This window comes from Rhinopithecus roxellana, chromosome 10 (genome assembly GCF_007565055.1).
Source record: "Rhinopithecus roxellana isolate Shanxi Qingling chromosome 10, ASM756505v1, whole genome shotgun sequence".
Lineage (NCBI taxonomy): Eukaryota > Metazoa > Chordata > Mammalia > Primates > Cercopithecidae > Rhinopithecus > Rhinopithecus roxellana.
In genome coordinates this window covers 78,363,532-78,376,200 of record NC_044558.1, presented here as the reverse complement: position 1 = coordinate 78,376,200, position 12,669 = coordinate 78,363,532, and the positions used below count along the sequence as shown (strand labels likewise).

Genomic DNA, 12,669 nt, shown 5'->3' with positions numbered 1-12,669 from the left:
CAACTGTAGGTTCAGTCTTGTTATGAAGTCCCATATTTCCTGGACACTTTGTTCATTCCTTTTCATTCTTTTTTTCTCTATTCTTGTCTGCATGTCTTATTTCAGTAAGGTGGTCTTCAAACTCTGATATTCTTTTTTCCACTTGGCCATTTCAGCTGTTGATACTTGTGTATGCGTCATAAAGTTCTCGTGCTGTGTTTTTCAGCTTCATCAGGTCATTTATGTTCCTTTCTAAACTGGTTATTCTCATTAGCAATTCTTCTAACATTTTATCAAGGTCCTTAGCTTCTTTGCTCTGGGTTAGAACATCCTCCTTTAGCTCATAAAAGGAAAGCTCATCATAGTTTTTTTTATTACCCATCTTCTGAATCCTACTTCTGTCAATTCATCCATCTGATCATCCGTCCAGTTCTGTGTCCTTGATGGAGAGATGTTGGGTTCATTTGGAGAAGAGGAGACACTCTGGCCTTTGGCTTTTCAGCATTTTTTCATTGATTCTTTCTCATCTTCATGAGTTTGTCTAGTTTTGGTTTTTGAGGCTGCTGACCCTTGGATGGGGTTTTGTGGGGGCCTTTTTGTTGTTTTTGTTGTTGATGCTGTTGTTGTCACTTTCTACTTGTTTTTCTTTCAATAGTCAGGTCCCTCTCCTGTAGGGCAGCTGCAATTTGCTGGGGGTTCACTTCAGGTCTTATTCATCTGATTCAGTCCTGTGCCTGGAGATGCCACTCAAGGAGTCTGGAAAGCAGCTAAGATGTGTTCCTGTTCCTTCTTCTGGGACCTCTGACCTTAAGGGGCACCGACCTGATGCCTGTAGGATTGCTCCTGTATGGGGTGTCTAACAACCCCTGTTGGAGGGACTCACCCAGTTGGGTGACACAGGGAGCAGGACCCATTTAACGAAGCACTTTGTCCCTTGGTGGAGAGGGTGTGTTTCACTGGGGGAGCCCACTTGTCTGGGCTGCCCAGATTCCTCAGAACTACCAGGAGGAGAGGCTAAGTCTGCTGATCTGCAGAGACTGTGGCCACCCCTCCCCCTAGGGGCTCAGACCCAGGGAGATCCTCTGGCTGGAGTTATTGGAGGTCCTGCAGGGAAGCACTGAAGAAGGATGGGTCAGGGTTAGACCTGAAGAGCCAATCTGGCCACAGACTGGCACAGCTGGTGCATTGAGCTGTGGGGATAAGTCTTGGGACCAAGCTATCCAGCCTCCTTGGCTCCACCAGGAAGAAAACCCAGCCTGGAGCTATGGAAATGGGTCTGCCCTTCCCCTGCCCATGGAGCTTAGCTTGTTAGGCAGTTGCAAGTCCCAGTGCTGGCTGCTGCCCCTCCCCCAAGGTGCTAAAAGGCTTAGGGAGCAGGCAGCTGAAGCAGGTGTTGGTCACCCCTCCCCTTAGGCGTTGAGTTCCTCAGGCTTAAGCAGATTCCAGCTGAGAGGCTGTAAGAATCTGCGTGTTCCAGGGTTGGCAGGCTAGGCCCTGGTGGGGTGGGTTCGCGAGTGGGATCTTCCAATCTGTGGGTTGCACACTTCCGTGGGAAAAGCACAGTTTCCTAGGCTGGGTGGCATGCTCACCCACTGCCTCCCTTGGCTGGGGGTAGGGGGTCGTGGTGGCTCTCAGGTGGGCTGCCATGCCGCACTGGTCTTCCTTCTCTCCGTGAGTCACGCCACCCTTCTAGTCAATTTTGATAAGAGAATCTGGATACCTTGGTTGCCAGCGAAGGATTCACACACTTATTATGGTTTTTTTTTTTTTTTTTGGAGCCTCCGAATGCATCTGCTTCCAGTCGGCCATCTTGGCCCCTCCCCTCCCGTTTTCTGGTGTTAATTGGGCATTTTATTTGATTCCATATTTTATTTGGTCTTAGTATGTGAATTATAGTTCTTTTTAATTTTTGTGTGTGCTTGCCCTAGAGTTTGCAATATACATTCACAAATAATCGAAGTCCACCTTCAAATATCATTATGCTATTTCACATGTAGTACAGAAATCTTCCAATATAATACGACTGATTCTTCCTTCCCATCCCTTATGACATTGCTGTTACTGACTTTACTTATCCAAAAACTATAATCACCCAATGTATTGTTAATATCGTTACTTTAACAGTTACCTTTTAGTCCAATTACAAGAAAGAACAATCGTTTTATCTTTTTCTGATGATCTTTTTTTCCTTTTATGTAGATCTGAGTTTTTGACAATATTGTATTACTGTCACAAGACAAAATTACACTTCCACTTCATGAGCAATGCTTTTGTTCCAGATGTAACTGTTTTCTTTCCACCTTCATTACGCAGAAGAGATATCTGCTTGCAAAACTTTACAGTTCAGAGAGGTTTTTGATGGTTAATATTTCAAAGCTATCCAGTGACAGACATAAAATTATGTACCTCATTTATCACTGTGAGAGCTCTGATTATATTTCCCAACCCCAGCTTCACGCCAAACTTTGCATCTGGAATTCACAGTTGCTTCCTCTGTAAACCACTGCTTAGGATGCTATCTTGTTGCCCTCCATAGCATACAGGATCATGAATAACTATACATGCAAATTATAGTAGCATGGCGTAGAAAGGTTGTAGCAGTCTGAAAATAAATACTCAATGTGCAGAACCACCACCACTACCCCAACCCCTCTCCTTCGAGTTACATTTTTCGCTGTGGCTGCACCATCCTGAAATATTCTGTATTTATAACCAGTTTGCCTTTCAATTTAGGGGAAATGAGAAGAGTATATTGTCCTCTCCAGGCAGTGATTTTGGGGAGATGCTTTCATTTGTTATAATCATTAGGACTGCTCATACATATTCTAGCTTTCTCTTATTTGGGGCACATGGTGGGATTCTACATGCTCTCCCTCATTTGAAGGTCAGTTTAGCTTTGCAACTTGTTTTGACCAGTGAAATATGTGCAAGGGTGGTGAATGTCATTTCTGGACTGAAGCTTTAAGTATTAGTATTTAAGTGAAGCTTTAAGTGCAAGTATTGCCAATTCTCTCCTTTGTTCTGTAATGTCTGACAGTCCTGGGATGAGAACAATGCAAAGTACAGCACTCCACCTCCATTCGAAAGGCAGGTTGCATGAGTAAGATATAAGCCTCACGTCTCTGTCTCGAGTAGCACCCCCTCTAAAAATACGCGATCTGCTCACCTTGATTTACTTTTGGCGTTGCAGCAAAAAGTCACTATCTGAAATTATATTGTGTATTGATCTATTTTCGGGCTTACTGCCAGTCTGTCTAGAGATGAGAACTCTGTCTCTCTTATTCAAGACCATAACCCTGTTGCCTTGAAGGATGCGGGAAGCATGGCAAGTGCTCGGTCAAGTTTCTCTGAAACACGGAATTAATAAATGGCTTAAACTGGAAGTCAGTTTTCCACAAATAAACTAAAACTTGATGAAGCCTTACTGTTGGCACCTTCATATAAGTTACATGCAATAAAAACATTTTGTATGCACTTGCTATTGAGGGAATGCTTCCAGCTCACAGCTTTCCCTCTTTAGAATTCTCCATTAATTAGAAATGAAAGGCAATCTGTGATGGGAACTCTGATTTATCAGTAGGGTTTACTCTATTTTATGTGTGTGTGTGTGCGCGCGAGTAGGTAAACAAGCAGGTGACTCGAAACTCGGCCGTGGGCACAAATTACTGGGAAAAAAAGACACAAATGGAAGAAATGGCACAGCCGGCTGCTTCTGTTATCATTTCCCTCTCCCCTGCCTTTCCAGCAGAGCCAACTTTCATTACCGTTGCAGTGGTTCTTCTAAGAAAATGAAGACACCCGGCTTTGTAAAGGAATTCTTTGTTCCCTGGAATGTGATGTACTGGAACAAGAAGCATTTCCACATCTGTAGCAAAACAAAGAAAAACACAAAAACACTTTCAGAGACTGTAATAATGAGATTATCAACTGTAACCCCTCAGGGATGGCTGTAACCCCTCAGCGACGGTCCAGATGCTCCTATGGCCACTCACCCGCAGCAGGGACCTGCGTCCAGGTCGCCTCTACCGCCCCCCCAACCCTGCCCCCGCCGTCTGTGCCTGTGCGCAGGCGTCTCTCACGCACCCGGGGCCACCACCACCCTTTCGCGAGAAACGTGAGCTTCACCGTCTGCGCCTGCGCAAGGGAGCCCTCCAGCCTCGCCCGAACTACCGCGGCATGAGGCCCCGCCCCCGCCCTGCTAGCCGTGGTGGCAGCCGTGTGCGCCTGCGCGCCGGATAGTCCCCGGCCTTGCTCTCTGCAGCTGTAGGCGGCGCTGCAGGCGAGCGCAGGACGATGACAAAGAGGACGGGGCTGCTGGGCGGTCCCCAGCACCCCAGGACCCGGAGCCCCAGGTCGCAACCTCAGGACCTGGAGGATGTGCCCAGTACCTCCAGGAGACGCGCGGACGAAGTCGTCGCCCCGCGGGTTGCCAATCAGGCGTGGTGTGGAGACATGGCGGGGAGGACGCTGGTGGCCGTGTAGACCAGCAGCACAACACCGTGGATTCAGCCCGGGAGGGAGTCTAGCTGCGGGCCACGTCCAGCGTGAATTCTAGAAACCCGCCTCCTAGAGTCGCAGGGCGTCCGGAGGGAGACCTGGCCCCTGGTGGGAGTTGGGCGCGCTCCTGGAAGCCTCCCCTTCTCGAGGGCTGGGAGTTTGCGGAAAGACTACGAGGCCGTGAGCACCAGGATTCAGACCCGGAAACCACGCCTCCAGGCGTGGGTAGGAGAAACGGGCTTCGTATACTACAGCTACCCCTCTCCCTGCCTAGGAGCACGCCAGTCCCAGCACCTGGGCCTGAAGCAGAGGTAGCTCCAGAGCCCGCGAGTCCCAGAGGGCAGGATCTGTTCCTTCCGAGGTGTCCCTAGGAGCTCCCTGAACCTCAGGCCAAAGGCCAAACCATGGTGGTCAAGTTCCCCAAGTAGGGGGTCTCTTAAGATGACTTGGGTAGCTGGGACGGTGGCTCATGCCTGTAATCCCAGCACTTTGGGAGGCTGAGGCAGGTGAATTGCTTGAGCTCAAGAATTCAAGACCAACGTGGGCAGCATAGCAAGACTCCCTACCAAAAAAAAAAGTATATATATATATGTGTGTGTGTGTGTGTATATACACACACACGTACACAAAAAATAGCTGGGCATGATGGTGCAGGCCGGTAGTACCAATTACTGGGGAGTTTGAGGTGGGAGGATTGATTGAGACTAAGAAGTGGAGGCTACAGTGAGCCAAGATTGCACCACTGCATGCCAGCCTGGGCAACAGAGGAAGACCCTGTCTCAAGGGGAAAAAATGGCAAAAAAAAAAAAAAAAACACACAAGAAGACTTGAAGTTACCCAGATCAGGACTCATGCAGAGAAAAGCCAACAGGAGCAACACCCCATATTAGGGGAGGAAGACACCTGGGGATGCACTGACTTCAGTTGTGTGAATTTTACCCTACGGCCTTGCTTACTTTATGAGACAGCAGAGGTGGCCAAGGTCAATCCTGCTGCTCTGTGTGGTGACCTCTGCTTTCCTCCCGTTACCATAGGTAAAGGGTCATGTTCCTATGTAAGCCCTCGTATTCACCAGTCATTTGTGCACAGGGCAGGCTATCATCTCCTGCCTATTCAAGGGAATTGCTAGTCCTGTCTTCTGTATCCTCAGTCACCAACTTCTCAGTTAGTGTTGGACAAACCCTGTGTTCAAAACATGAAGGAGGCAGACCTCAATCCATAGAGGCTTATTTAGCCAAGGTCAAGGTCACGTCTAGGAAAAAATACGGGATCACAGGGAGCATCTGTGACCTGTGCTTTTTCCGAAGAGGGTTTTGGGAACCTCAGTATTTAAAGGGGAAACAGCAAGTAGGAGAGGAAAAAAAGTGAGGGAGGGTAGGCAGTGGCAGATGCTTACATTCTTGTGAAGCTCTGTTTACCCTAGTAAATCTGCATTGTACATGTGAAAAGAGGGAGTAGAGGAAATAGTCAATAATGAGTTCCTCTTAGGACAGGCCCATGGTGGATTTTTAATATTCTCCTTGTCCTATGAAGATAAGCTGGTAACTGACATCGTCAGGGTGAGATTCAGCAGAACTGGTTTAGGGCTAACTTCTGGAGGAGCTGTGTATCCTGGAAGATTCAGCAACTGGCAAGGAATTTCCTTGGGAGCAATGTGTGAGGGAGGCCATCTGGGGAGATATGTGACCTTTTTTTATGGGAACCTGGCTTCTGGATGAATCTAGGACACAGGATTGTGAAATTACAGCTGTTTGGAAACAAAAGGAAAGCAGTATTGCATGACTTCGTTTCCCAGCTTCACTTTCCTTTGGCGTGCTGAGTTTGGGGTCTTGAGATTCTATTTTCTTTCACACCTGTCAGCACTGTTAAGTAAGCAGGAAGACAACCTGAGGTTGTTTCTGTATTTTGAGTTCCTACATAATAAATCACAGCCTGATTTAGTACATAAACCCATACCTAAATTAGGAGTAAATTTTTTGTAGCAGATAGCCAGATTTCAGCCAATCACAGGCTTCCAACTAGCAAGACTATGCCCAAATAAGGCAAATGCCTCATTGCATGATGCTCAAATAAGGCAGCCACTTAGGTGAGGCCAATCAAGTAACTTTTCTCCTTTGCTTACTTGTTCAGCCTGTACAAATTTGCTGCTTACGACTGCTGAGCGGAGCTGTCTAAACCTCTTCTCATTTGGAGTGCTGCCTTATTTACGAATTGTTCTTTCCTCATATAAAGTTGGTTAAATTTCACTTGTCTAAAGTTTTGTATTAAACTGTATGTGAAACATCAGTAGCACAATTTGGATTCAGATACCCAAATATTGACCATGATATGTAAGTAATCCTTAAGCAGACTGATTTACAAAGGCCTGAACAACTTTGATATTCTGAAAATTCACCTCTTCTGATGAAAAAATTGTCAAGACCCTACATTTGGCAGGAAAAAAACGTGTTTAACAATGCGTGTAGGTTAAATAAGTTATGTTAACAACAACAATATCACAATTAGAAAACTCTTGCTATGCCAGGCACTATGATAAACATACCTTTGTACCTTTTTTAATCCTGAAAAATGTCTAATAAGTATGTATTTAATATTATTTGTATTTAATATTACATGTATTTAATATTGCCCGTTTTGTGAATTAATGCAGCAACAAACTGGCTTGCAATGGTGATGTATTCTATAAGGCAGCCATTGTTGTAATAATGTTAGATAACACTACCAGAATCTCCAGTGCTTATAATTCAGGTACTTATTTTTCTTGTCCATAGTATGTGAATCCTGCTGAAATCAGCTAGACTTTGCTCCAGGATGAGGGATTGATCCAATCATGTTCCATCTTTTCATGTGTCTTTCATCAGGTTATTAGGAAAGAGTACACCTCACCGGCTGCTGTACTGGGAGGCTTTATCTCAATTAAGTGAACCACAGAGAAAAAAGAAGAGAAGAGTTTTACTTCTGTCGTCTGGTGATATATTGCTTTGGTGAATACAAGAAACCACAGGATAAGCAACAATGCTCTTTGATAAATTCCACAGGCTCTCCTGATACGGCAGGCAAGTCTTTTCCCAGTAGCCAACCCTTTGCACTAAACAATGTGGATTTCATTTCTATGGATGTTGTGAATGTGGACCTGAACTTCTCTAAGAGAACTTTTATTTCTCAAGTCTGAAGATGTATTGCATTTTTTTTGTATCTGTATTTGATCCACATAAAGAAGGGGGAAAAAAGTGTGTATGTGTGGATAGCATTCCAAGAAGGAACTGTAGCCCCAGGAAAGCTGTTATTTCTGCTCTTCTCCAGCTACCTGCCAACAATTTGTCCTCAAAAGAGGCTCTTTCTGACTATTTAGATCTGTCACTTACAGATTGGCAATTTTCATGCATTTCATTCTGCTTTGCTTTGCTTTGCTTTACTGGCATCATTCTGCTTTGCTTTACTGGCATCATCTTTATCAGAAGGATATATAAATATAGATATATGGATATCGTTTGTCTTCCCTTTCTCCACATTAACATATTCCGTGAGTGCAGGAAGTGAAATAGCATCTTTATTTCATTACTCTTTGGTCCATAATACATTCCCTGGCACAAAAGGAACACTTATATACTTAATTATCAAAATTAAAAAATAAGTAAACTCACTGGATACGGAGCATACTCATTATTAAATGTTTTTATAGCATTCTACCAGAAAACTATCAGCCACTGTTCCACCATGCTGCTTTCCCTCTCTTGCTTCTTGCACCTCTTCTGTTGTTCTTCCTTTTGGTTAGTTCCAGTTCCACATCATAGTCACAGCAAATGTAAGAGAATGGAGAATGCAGTTTTTCAGCTGGGCACAAAGGAACGCTGAGTGAAACAGAAGTTGTTACTGAAGAAGAGGCAGGCACCTGAACTGGGTGTCTCCTGATAACCTCTCTCCCCCGTTGCTCTGTGCCCCGTATTCAGAGTAGATTCACCAAAGGTCTCCCTTGCTCTCCAGCTTCTAGTCGATTTTGAAAAATTCAGAGCATGGACAAGAAATAGCAGAAAAAGAAATTGTGATTGATTTGAGTATTTATTTTCCTGGCTTCCTCCGTGTGGAGTTGCTAAAGACTGGCTTCATCTTTGAGCTGCAGTCACAGCTCCTGCCTGGCAGCCTTCTGGGTCTCCAGGTAGTAGGAACCACTTTGTCTTGTTTATCTTCCAGGCCTGTGGGTGGCAATAATGTTCTTTATTAATACTAGCCTTAAGCTGTTTACTGTTCCAGGTCTGCTGTTTACTGGAAACCACAAAAAGGACACTGACTGACATCGCCACTATGTGTCTTTCTTTTAGGGGTCATAATGTAGGAAACACATTTGTTGTCCTCCAGAGAGGGCCTCCAAGTCAACTCCGCACTCCAGAGAGAGCCTCCAAGTCAACTCCGCGCTCCAGAGAGGGCCTCCAAGTCAACTCCACACTCCAGAGAGGGCCTCCAAGTCAACTCCACACTCCAGAGAGGGCCTCCAAGTCAACTCCGCACTCCAGAGAGGGCCTCCAAGTCAACTCCGCACTCCAGAGAGGGCCTCCAAGTCAGCTCCGCACTCCAGAGAGGGCCTCCAAGTCAGCTCCGCACTCCAGAGAGGGCCTCCAAGTCAGCTCCGCACTCCAGAGAGGGCCTCCAAGTCAGCTCCGCACTCCAGAGAGGGCCTCCAAGTCAACTCCGCGCTCCAGAGAGGGCCTCCAAGTCAACTCCGCACTCCTCCAGAGAGGGCCTCCAAGTCAGCTCCACACTCCAGAGAGGGCCTCCAAGTCAACTCCGCACTCCAGAGAGGGCCTCCAAGTCAACTCCGCACTCCAGAGAGGGCCCCCAAGTCAACTCCGTGCTCCAGAGAGGGCCTCCAAGTCAACTCCGCACTCCAGAGAGGGCCTCCAAGTCAACTCCGCACTCCAGAGAGGGCCTCCAAGTCAGCTCCGCACTCCAGAGAGGGCCTCCAAGTCAACTCTGCACTCCTCCAGAGAGGGCCTCCAAGTCAACTCCGCACTCCAGAGAGGGCCTCCAAGTCAACTCCACACTCCAGAGAGGGCCTCCAAGTCAGCTCCACACATCTGACTTGCCCCAGCCATTTTATGGAGTGCACTGAAGTGTTTTAGGGTCCTGCTTCCCTTCCAGAACAGCATCTTCCCTAGAGTGACTTCTCAGTGCTCCTCAGGCTCAAGGCCAGACCATGAAGATGTCATGTTTTCCCTAGAGCTGAAAGCTCCTTGAATCAAGGGAACATGGATATTTTACTCAACTGCTGTAGCCTTGTAGCAGACAAGATGCTGCTTCCAGCTACAGATCTTGAGAAGGCTGCCTCGCACCTATTTAAAATAACACAAAAATCAGTAGCTCACATTGCAAAGCCCAAAGAAGGAAATCCTCCAACTTCAGTCACTTCAGCTGTTCAACCAAATCCTTAATACATAGGGCTCTTTTTCTCTCTCTATTCAGGTGTCCACTAGAACAGCAGTCCCCAACCTTTTTGGCACCAGGGACTGGTTTCATGGAAGATAATTTTTCCACAGACTGGGGCAGGTTGGGGGGATGGATTCAGGATGATTCAAGTAAATTATATTTATTGCACACTTTATTATTATTATGTTGTAACATATAGTGAAATAAGTATACCACTCACAATAATATAGAATTGGTAGGAGCCCTGAGCTTGTTTTCCTGCACCTAGATAGTCCCATTTGGGAGGGATGGGATACCATAACAGTCATCATGCATTAAATTCTCATAAGGAGCGTGCAACCTAGATCCCTCGCATATGCAGTTGACATTCGGGTTCATGCTGCCACTGCTCTGACAGGAGGTGAAGCTCAGAAGGTAATGCAAATGATGGGGAGTGGCTGTAAATACAGATGAAGCTTCACTGGCTCACCTGCTGCTTACCTCCTGCTGTGTGTGGCCCAGTTCCTGATAGGCCATAGACCAGGACTGGGGAGCTCTGCACTAGAATTTTCGTTTGACCTATGTGCTCACTTGATCACAGAGAGTCAAAAGGAGAGAGAAATAATCATTTCCCTAATCAAAAACTATGAGGTGCCTTCCTTTAGTCTGATTGAGGCAACTCAGGACATGTGTTTACTCTTGGACCAAACATTGTCATCAACAGGATACTGGGTTTATGCATCTTGGAGCTGGCAATTAGGTCAGCTTTTCTGAAGTACAAGGAAAAGAGGACTCTTGAATCCAATTAATGGTTCCCTTGGGAATGAGAAAGGGATTTGTATGTTTGTTTTTCAGGAGATTATTTTATTCTTTTCCTTCTCAGCATCTTGCTTCACCTTCTGTATCTCCTACCTTGGCTCACCCACTCTGTGGTCCATGTTTCAGGGCCCCACATCTGACCAGTTGCCAACTCATCTTCACTTGGGAATTGGCTGTGAAGAGACAGGCAAGTCTCTTCATCAAGCAGGAGGAAAACATACATGGTGAAGGAAATATGAAACGACCTCATTTCTAGTTTAAGCCACTGGATCTCCTTTGTACCATGTCTCCTTGGATGACAAGAGTCTCCCTCTCATCAGCTCATTAAGGAATCTACCATACAACTTCAGTCTTCAGTATTGCCAAAGACTAATGACCCATGATCCAAGAGTTAATGACTATAAATGCATCACTGAAGTCTGTAGAAAAAGGTCCTGATGCCTCCTGCCCTAATAATTTGTATGTGTTTAATTTTCTCTATTTGCAAGATAGAAAACAAAAACTGGTCTGGTTACAACTAAGCATGGATTTGCACCAATTATTAGAAAGGGATTTTTCTATCATCAGTGTTCATGCTCATTCCTCAAATATTTATGTTTCAGTCTTGGGGTAATTTATTTCTATTTACTTTAAATTTCCTTATGAAATATTTTCAATTATATCACAGGTTGTTATAGTTGATGTTAAATTATGTAGAGGTATTACATTGCTACTTAATGCCTGCATTTGATGTGGTTATTAAAATGGTGACACTATAGATCACCATAGCAACACAAACAAAAATTCATAGCCTGTTTCAAACACGAGAGGCTGAAAATGTTTCACAGTTATTGAAAGCTGAGTATGAAACAATTCAAACATTTAGCTGCTGAGTAATTGGGATCTAGAAATACATCAGCCTAGATAATGAATTGTTAGAAGAGTCAATATTGAATAATAGCACAGGTCATTTGCTTTTAATTGTCTAGCCATCTGAATGCTTGAGCACGTGAACAGTGACTTCACCCATGTGGCTTATTTATGTATGTTTCATAAACAGGCTACCTTCTGGGAGTTAATTGTGTAAACAGGAAAAGTCATTACCTAATAAATTGATGTTCACTTTTACTGATACATTTCCATAAGCATTGCCCAGGGCAGTGTTATGTTTGTCTCTATGGTAACCAATGCTATAAAGAGATGAAAGAATCAAAAGAGGGACTATCACCAGTATCATACATAAAATATATGCCTGGAGTTATATGAGATACCAGAAGATTATGCATTTTTGGGGGGTTCTTATTTGACAGGACACATAAATCACTTGTTGCTTTACTCATTCATAAACTAGAGCTAAAAATGTAAGATAGCACCTGTGTTCTCCTGCAAATATGTGTAAGCCTGATTGATGACTATGTGCTTCAAGAAGCTTCTCTGTACCATGTCTCCCTGAATAGGATGGGTACCCTCTCTGATTAGCATGTTAAGGAATCTACCCTAACAAAAGGTATGAAAAAAGTTGGTTGGATTGGCTACATGCATAGCTTGGGATCAGTTCTCTTCATGCACCTGCTAATACTCATGGTTCCCGACAACAACTTGATATGCTTGCTCTTTGGAAGAGGGGATTAACTTTGACCCTTCTTACCCAGCTGTTCCAGGTCTGCTCCCAACTTTTTGAAAAATTATCTTCTGCAAATATGCGTCTTGTCATGACCATTTTTGCTTCTCTCCCCCTGATTCTCTTCTGAGAAAGTACAAAGAAGAACATCTGTTGAGGCAGGAACATTCAGGAATGTGAGAAAACATTGGAAACTTGGCAAGGCATGCAGGAATGTTGAGTTGGGGTAGGAGGAAGATTGGAAACACGCATATAGTGAAATATATATATATATATATATATATATATATATATATGATCTATGTATAGATAGATGGATGTAATTGCACTGTTATAAGGAGATTGTTAAGTAGTTTCACCTGCAGGAGTAAGGC

At 44.7% G+C, this 12,669-nt stretch overlaps 1 long non-coding RNA gene across 2 annotated transcripts in view; it reads right to left on the bottom strand.

Annotated features, from left to right (window-relative positions):
- Positions 1-12,669, bottom strand: part of LOC115900073 — a 77,404-nt gene that overhangs the window by 54,472 nt on the left and 10,263 nt on the right. For both annotated transcript variants that reach the window (XR_004059753.1, XR_004059754.1), the window contains exons 2-3: positions 12,323-12,445; positions 3,744-3,844 (exon numbers count right to left, since the gene is read on the bottom strand). This is a non-coding gene — a long non-coding RNA (uncharacterized LOC115900073). The remainder of the gene's footprint in view (positions 1-3,743; positions 3,845-12,322; positions 12,446-12,669) is intronic.